This window comes from Camellia sinensis, chromosome 3, assembly GCF_055761805.1.
Source record: "Camellia sinensis isolate YWXY chromosome 3, ASM5576180v1, whole genome shotgun sequence".
Classification (NCBI taxonomy): domain Eukaryota; kingdom Viridiplantae; phylum Streptophyta; class Magnoliopsida; order Ericales; family Theaceae; genus Camellia; species Camellia sinensis.
The window spans coordinates 47,177,518-47,186,429 of record NC_138963.1 but is presented as its reverse complement, the minus strand read 5'-3'; the positions used below and the strand labels follow the sequence as shown (position 1 = coordinate 47,186,429).

The 8,912-nt window shown below is 34.9% G+C and overlaps 1 long non-coding RNA gene across 1 annotated transcript; it reads right to left on the bottom strand.

Annotated features, from left to right (window-relative positions):
* Positions 1-6,311: 6,311 nt before the first annotated feature.
* LOC145820986 (uncharacterized) lies at positions 6,312-7,141 on the bottom strand. Its single transcript, XR_014363030.1, has 3 exons — positions 6,940-7,141; positions 6,754-6,837; positions 6,312-6,392 (listed from the first exon to the last, which is right to left on the bottom strand). It is a non-coding gene; the product is annotated as an uncharacterized LOC145820986 (long non-coding RNA).
* Positions 7,142-8,912: the final 1,771 nt, after the last annotated feature.

The following is an 8,912-nucleotide window of genomic DNA, read 5'->3' as shown; positions in this document are numbered from 1 at the left end:
CCATTCCCTTGGTAAAGGTTTTGTGGAAACATCACGAAGTGGAGGAAGCCACTTGGGAATGTGAGTTGGAAGTCCGTGAGAAGTATCCGGACATGTTTATTGATGTGTAATTTTGTAATGAAATCCTGTAATATTGTTGAACTTTAAGAGCATTGTATATGTCTTAAGTTGTAAAACATTGTGAATGTTTTGGTTAATGGAAGTTTGTTTTAACATTGCGTATGTTAAGTATATTGTGGAAATGCAAGCAAAATATTAATGTTGCATGTGTTAAGAAATTGTGAAAACAGGTTGAAATTGGTGGATTTCAAAAGAATGCATGTTGATAATGCGGGTTGTTATGAATAATGTGTTTTGCCTCTTGAAAAGAGATGGGGATTGACCGGTAATGGGTCGGGTCGTTTAAATGTTGTAATACTGTTGAGAATAGAGAAAACCTGTTTTTGAAAAACTTGTGTTTAATTTCGGGGACGAAATTCTTTAAGGGGGGGAGGTTATAGCGATCCCGGTTGTCCCTTCACTGTTTTGTTGTATTTCGGACTCAGTTCCGTGAAGTTGGTAGTTGTATCTATCTTGTTGTCATCCTTTAATCCCGTTTTTTTGAGTTATAGGATGTGTTGGTCTTGTTTCGAATAGGTGGGTTGAACCTTGGTCTGAAATCTTATTGCCAGGTTTTTGGTCTTCCCGCTCGAGCGGGTCTTGTTGCGCTCGAGCGGATATTGCACACTCCCAGATTTTCGTGTCCCTACAAAACTTCTGCAGGTGTGATTTTTATGCTCGAGCGGGTTTCTTTACGCTCGAGCGGTGGCGCTCGAGCGGGTACTCTAGCGCTCGAGCGGGTGGTACCTTTTCGGTATAAGTTCTGGGAAGGGAAAATCTACACTTGAGCAGACTGGTTTTCGCGCTCGAGCGGATGTGCTTTATTCTTGTGTCTTGGCGCTCGAGCGGGCCTTCTTGCGTTCGAGCGTGTCCAGATTTTTGTTCTTGACGCTCGAGCGTTGTGTTCTCCGCTCGAGCGGGAATGTCGTATATCAGTTGGCAGCTGGGCATTTTAAAATCACTTTTTGCATTCTCTCTCTCTCTCTTACTTTTCCAAAAGGCCATTTGAGAGCTCCTCTCTCTAAAACCATAACTTCTCTCTAAGTATTGATCTAACTAGGGTGTTTTTCTCACCTTCGGTCTTCACAAAAGTTGGGTTGATCGTCGGGGGCTTTACCTTGATCCGAAAATTTCGAGTTTTGAAGCACGTTGAGTTTCGTCATCTTCTTCCCTTGAGCTCCGAATTTGAGGTAGGGATTCCTACTCACTCTTATGGGTTTTAACATAGATTTTGAGCTTATTGTTTAAATGGTTGATTTTGGGACTTAGGGTTTCAAAATGTATTAAAGAGGGTTTTGTGATTTTGGGCTCATAATATGTATTTTGAGTTTCAAAATGATGATATAGTTGTTGGTTGGTGATATTGGAACCTTTGGGTTGATATTAAGGGTTGGGGGTAAAAGCCCTAATTTGTTGTTTGAAATTAATTGGTATAATTAATTTGAGAAAATTGTAGCTATATGGAATTGAGATGGAAATAATGAAATTGACTCATTATGTGGTTGAATAGTAGAGTTAGATTTATAAATCGCTCACTTTTGAAAACATTGATATTTTATCTGTTGGAGCTTTTATTATCTGTTTAGAAATAATTGCTTGGACTACCGGTGGAGGGTAGTTTTGATTGTTGTAGACAATGCATAATGATTAGGCAAACTAAAACTAATCAATTGGATATGTCATAGAGTATGACGGTTGATAAAATACATTAACGTTATGTATTGATTGATTGTGTGTATGACCTATGTGTATATACATTGCGCGTGTGGGAGGAGATAGGGGATGTACTCCACAGTTTAGGGGAAGATAGGGGATGGACCTCTAAACGGATGGTGTTTGAGAGGAGATAGGGGATGGACTCCACTGATACAGCTCATATGTTTGTCAGATAATGTGTTGATATAACTCATATGCTTATCTTTGGAAGTGTTGATACAACTCATATGCTTGTCATTGGAAGCGTTGATATAGCTAATATGCATATTTGTTGAAATGTGGATACAGCTTGTATGCTTATCTGTTGAGATGTTGATACAACTAGTATGTTTATCTATTGTAAAAAAATGGGAAATGTTTAATATGAGTCATTGTCTCATGTAAGTGGTTGGCCAGGTTCTGAGCCGTTGATGTAAATTGTGAAATTGGTAAGAAATGGAAACTGAAGTGAAATGGAAATGGGTTATGAATTGGTTTATGGAAACTGAACATTTATTAATTGCTAATATCTTAGTCATTGCTCATACGGTGTTTAGTATATCTCTACTGGGCGTTGGCTCACCCTTTATGGGACATTATTTTCAGGTACAGGTAGTATGCCACCTCCAAGGACATAGCTTGGATGATGATGAGAGTTGAAGACTCTTTTTGTTTATTTTGATGTATTACATGTAAATTCAAGCCAAGGGCTTAATATGTATTGAGTTAGTACTCTTCTTTTTGTAACCAAGTGTTAACTTGGAAAGCTGTAAGCCCATAGGACATTTGCTTTTGTTGTTAACATGTAATACAGTTGTAAGAATTACTCTGATGAATAGAAATGACTGATTTCTTTTGTATCAATGCATGTCTAAATGTTGGGTATTATGTATTATTTTGAGGGTGTTACACATCATGTAGAGTCTTAATGTAGAAAAAATTATTATCACTCTCTAGAGATGTATGTACTCACCATAAACAACCTTTGGACTCCCGCATTGAACACATAACAGTGACCTGACACTTCTCATTCTTCACATACACAAACTCAAATCCTATCTTAATGGCATATTTACATAATGCAGTCCGAAAATCCTTTGCACCTCCAATAAATCTTTGACCTACATGAGTAATTCCATTCACCCATCCACAACACAACAAAGTCATTTCTTCATGTTGACAAAACATAGGGAGTAAATCCATTTCATCATCAGTAATGTTGGATCCTCTAGCGTCCCCCGATTCTCTAACTTCATGTTTTTCATTTGAAATGCTTATTTCAGTAATAGTCACATCAACTCGGTAAACACCAAGGGGATAAACAAGCGACAACATATTCTGAAAATCAGAATCATCATCAATCATGCATTGCGAATGTCCGGGTAAACAGTACGATAACAGTAGGCAACCACTGCTGTCAAACTTCTTCAATTTACAACTTAAGAAATCAGTTAAATCCTTCAACGTGCACTTGAACACAATGATACGATCACCATACTTGTATAACAACATAAGAGCTGGAATCATTTTTCAAATCTGCAATCAATTAACAGTAAAAATTTGTTGTCAATCAAAGTAAAATTTTACTGTCACTATCAAATTAAAATTTTACTGTCATTATCAAAGCAAAATTTTATTGTCACTACAAATCCAAAACACAAATAACAGAAGTATAGAATACCAGAGTAAAATTTTACTGTTATTCTAACACCATAGTAAAATTTTACTCTCGTTTTATCAAGTAAAAACATAACACATACCAGAGTAAAATTTTACTTTCATTTTATCAAATAAAAACAGAGTACATACCAGAGTAAAATTTTACTCTCATTCTTTCAAACAAAAAACAGAACACATAGAACCAGAGTAAAATTTTACTCTTATTCTCTCAAACAAAATCAGATCAAACACAACAAAAATAAATCAAAAACAAAAACAAACAAACAAAAATAATAATTAATCAACATACCTGATTGAGAAGAAAAACCTCTAAAACTCAATCAACACTCACAAATTTAAATGAAATTCTCAAAATCTGATACAGATTTGTACATATTTGAAATGTAAACTCTCGTTTAATTGAGAGTGTTGATCGTCGGCGACGAGATCGTCTATTGTTGACCAAGAGAGAGATCTTTGGCTGTGAGATCTTCAGATCTGGAGATCGTCTTGATTGATTTCGCAGATTGCGTTCCTAATTTCGCAAATTGTCGCAGATCCGTATACTATATATCAACTCAGATTTCAAATATATGATATATATATATATATATAGAAGGGCAATATTGCCATAAAAATAAATATAAATAAAAATACAAAAAAAAGATAAATTATAGAATGTCCTTATTGAGGCAAGCATCTCCTAGTTAGGGGCTTTTTGAAAGAAAATTGATTGAGTTATCCATTACCCTAATAAAAAGTCCGAAAATGGGGGGTTTCACCAAAAAAACCCTTGATAGTTTACCCTATATTTATTTCCAAGTTCATCCAAAAACAAAAATAAAAAATTCTAAGTTTGCCTATATGATTAGAATATCATTTAGTGTTTGGAAAGTGGCTAATATAATTAAAAAATTAAAAAGTCAAGAAGACAAAAGTTCTTCCTATTCTTCATACATCCTGTACTTTCTTCTTCTTCTTTTTTATCTATAAAATGTCAAAAAAATCATTCCAAATTAGTTTAATTTTTTTCACCTTTTATTTTAATTAAAAATAATAATAAATCACTTTCTAAAAAAATTATTAATATAATTTTTTTTTCATATTTCATAAAAATAAAAATAAAAAATCAATTTAATGATTTGAGTGACTTTTTTAACCGAACTAAACAGTAATACATAATTTATGTTCATAATAAAGTTAACAACAATCCTACACCCACACAATTTTTCTCCTCAACAAATGAGGTGGCAAGTAAAATTTTGCACTCCAATTGGTATAAAACTTATATTATGTCTTACCGCCTCATTTGTAGAGATTGTTGAGGAGAAAATTGTGTGAATGAAGCATTTTTCTAAAGCTAAACAATATAAAAGGGATTTTTTTTAGGGTCCCTGATATTAAGATTTTATAGCATAAAGAACTCCAATATTTTCATAATATTTAAGGTCCCTCAACATTGATCTATAGAAAATTTGATCCAGAAAAATTCTTAAAATTTCATTGGACTTCCCACTCTCTAGAGAAATTCTCTCCAGAGAAATTCTGGAAATTTCTTCCTAGAGAATTTCTTCACAGAGAAAAAAACTCAACATTAACAAGAGAAAGAACCTCAAACTAGTTACTAATTTTTCAAAAAAAAAAAAAAAATTCAAAAAACAAGTTCTAAAAAATAAACCAAACATCTTTGTTCACAATTTTTTCCATGCTTATTCACAATTTTAAACCAGAAAATTTTGTTTTAACCAAACTAGAAAATTTTTAACCGAACCACAAATTTCTCTGTGTTTGTTCACAATTTAAACCAGAGAAAATTGTTTTAACCAAACCAGAGAAATTTTTCCAAATTTGCATCTTTAGAATTTTACAAGTATTTTCAGGTATTATTTACTATAATAATCTCCGCATTGCATAAAGGTTCATCAGGTAACAACAAGAAGTCAAATAAATCGAAATCTAAAGCCGAAACGAAACAAACTCTCGTCGAAATTGACAAAAACAACAATAACAGTATGAAATTGAAGTTACTTTGCTCTATGATACTTACTATGTGGACCATGACTTCGAGCCCTGTTGCAGATTACAGATGGCTGACGTTACCATCTTCGACAATAGCCACTATTCTCACCAAAGGAGAATTCAGGTCCGTCACCGAAGAACTGTCTTTGCTCGCCTCTAGAACTACCGACATGAAACCGATTCTCCACCGAGAAAAATGAGCAAAAAAATTGTGTATATATATGTGTGTGTAGAGAAAGAGGGGGTTTTTTGAAAGTTGGCATGGAAAAGTGTAAAACTAAACCAAAATTGGATGGTTGAGATACATGGAAATAGGTGAGAGACTTTAGACGTCACAATTGTGGGCCTCTCTCATTACTAAAAATGAGTGGGACCTTAGGCTCATTTTCTCCGATATAAAACATGTATATAAATATGTTGGGTGTTTGACTAATTTGGATATATTAGTATATTTAAATTGAGGTTTAACTAAGACGTTGAACTTATGGGTGTTTGCACTTTCAGTTTCCTATAAAAGGAAGAAGGAAAAATCATCTTTTGATAAATGATAAATAAAAAATAAATAATAATAATAATAATAATAATAATAATAATAATAATAATAATAATAATAATAATAATAATAATAAATCATCAATTACGAATTACTTATGTTCTACTAGCTACGAAAACACAATGCACTGCGATCTTAAGCTAAATTTGCAGTCCAATGACTCCGAACAAATGCTTGCTAGTTCACCTTTATTTCATAGAATGGGAATTATTCGCGACTATTCTCTCTTGTACACCAAATAATTAACTCCTCCAACTCCTGTGTGACCAAGAGTAGCAAAAAAGGAAAAAAGAAAAAGAAAAGAGTAAATTTACATGCCCTCCTTTCTGAAGATATAGTCCACTGCCTCTTCAACAGTGTCAACAACCTGCACAGGCAACATATCCAACTTTAGCTTATAAATAAATTAATGAACTTAAGCTAAAAAGTACTATGCCCAATCTGATTTGTTTTTTCTTTTTCTTTTTTCGAAAAACTAAAAACTAGTTTGGTAAATAACATGAAATAAAATATAAAAAAAGAATCATTTTCATATAGTTCTCTTTTTTTATGCAGAAAAAAAAATAAAAATATCTTTCTTATGTTTATTTTCGTCAAACTAGTTTCTATTTTTTGCAGCAGAAAAAAAAACAAAAAAAACAAAAACAAATTTTGAAAACTAAACCAAATAAAGTGATTCATGTTTGGGAAGCAAATGTACTAAGCAACAATAGGGTTAGTTCACCAACCAGATCCGCTGGATGCTCAGCATGATTTTCCTTTCCCTTAAAAACCCCGGTCCTTGTCAGAATGGAAAACCAAGGATGTCCAGCCTGAAATGCAAAACATGAACTCCATTCCAAAAAACCCTCAAATTTCTTTATGTAAATGAAGCAGTCAACAAATAATTTTTCATTCATTCTAGAGATACCAACCTGCTTTGCACCTTTGATGTCAACTGAAGGATTATCTCCTATCATGTACAGGGTTCTAAAAACATGATTTCCACCAGTTACATATTTGCTGACTGATATGAAGAAGGCACGGTTTCCATCAGTACAGTTTCAGCATTCCTGAATACAGAAGGATTTGGCTTCCCGAAAGATGTATATTCGAGAGCATTAGGGTGAATGCTGTTGAAGAATGATTCAAAGTCTGACTTGGTCTTTTCAGGTTGTTAGTAGTGTCCATATTTTACTGAGTTTGTTTAGTCAATTGGGTAGTTGTTGCTGATATTATGCTTGTGGCTGTAGTGGTCTAAGTTAGTGCCTTAGTGGTACATAAAATTCTGTTTGGTTGTAAGCCTATATATAGGCACATTTGCTTCAGCATTTAAATTAGAAGAAGAGGACCCAACAGTTCAGTTTTTATATATTTCTTCGCCTCTGTTTTTCTGGTTTTTTGCCTCTGTTTTCAGTGTTATTTTTTTTTATCTCCAACAAATTTGGTATCAGAGCATTGTTGAGAGAGCGAGAAGAGAGGGTAAACACGTGAGTTGAGTGAAACACCTGAGAGGAAAAACCAATGGCCAACAACGGCAATGCAATGAGTGCTGCACAACCACTCATCCCTGTCTTTAAGGGAGAAGGCTATGGATTCTGGAGTATCCGAATGATGACCCTATTCAAATCTCAAGATCTTTGGGATTTGGTAGAACAAGGCTACGCAGATCCTGATGAAGAAACAAGATTGAAGGAGAATAAGAAGAAAGATTCGAAGGCGTTGGTGATTATTCAGCAGGCTGTTCATGACAGCATCTTCTCACGAATTGCAGCGGCAACCACATCGAAGCAAGCTTGGTCAACTCTGCAGAAGGAGTTTCAAGGTGATTCAAAAGTTATCGTGGTGAAATTGCAATCACTACGGCGTGACTTTGAAACCTTGTACATGAAGAATGGAGAATCAATTGCTGATTTTTTGTCTCAGGTCATGACAATAGTCAATCAAATGCGATCCTATGGCGAGAAGATTTCTGATGAAACGGTTGTTGCAAAGGTACTGAGAAGCTTGACTCCAAAGTTTGATCACGTTGTGGCTGCCATAGAAGAATCTAAGGATTTGTCAGTTTTTTCCTTTGATGAACTGATGGGGTCCTTGCAAGCACATGAGACAAGAATTAATCGATCACTTGAAAAGAATGAAGAAAAGGCATTTCAAGTGAAGGACATAGTCACCAAAGCTGCAGAAGGTGACAGTTCGACAAGTAGAGGCCGTGGAAGAGGAGGATTCCGTGGTCGTGGTCGTGGGTATGGTCATGGTAACGGGAGAGGCAAAGGTTGCTTCGATGGGCAACGGCAGTCCGGTGAGCAAAGAAACTACAAGAATGGTGTTCAATGCTATCATTGTAAGAGGTATGGTCATATAAAAGCTGATTGTTGGTACAAAGATCAGCAAGTGAATTATGCAGCGAAAAATGAAGAAAGTAGTAAGCTTTTTATGACTCATTTTGATCCTAACAATACGTCAAGCGATGTGTGGTTCATAGACAGCAGCTGTTCGAATCATATGATGGGGATGAAATCCTTGTTCAAAGAGCTTGATGAGACGCAGAAGTTGAAGGTGCAGCTGGGAAATGCCAAAGAAATGCAAGTTGAAGGGAAAGGTACAGTGAGCATTAAAACTACCCATGGTAACATAAAGTTCTTGCATAATGTTCAATTTGTACCTAATTTAGGATATAATTTGCTAAGTGTTGGGCAATTAATGGCTGCTGGATATTCCATCTCATTTGATAATGATGCATGTGTTATTAGAGACAAGCACTCAGGCCATACGTTGATCAATATCAACATGACTCAAAACAAAATGTTCCCATTGGAAGTTTCAAGCATGGAGAATTTTGTCTTTGCCGCTAGTGGAAAAGATGACTCGAAGCTATGGCATTTGCGATACGGGCATCTCAACATCA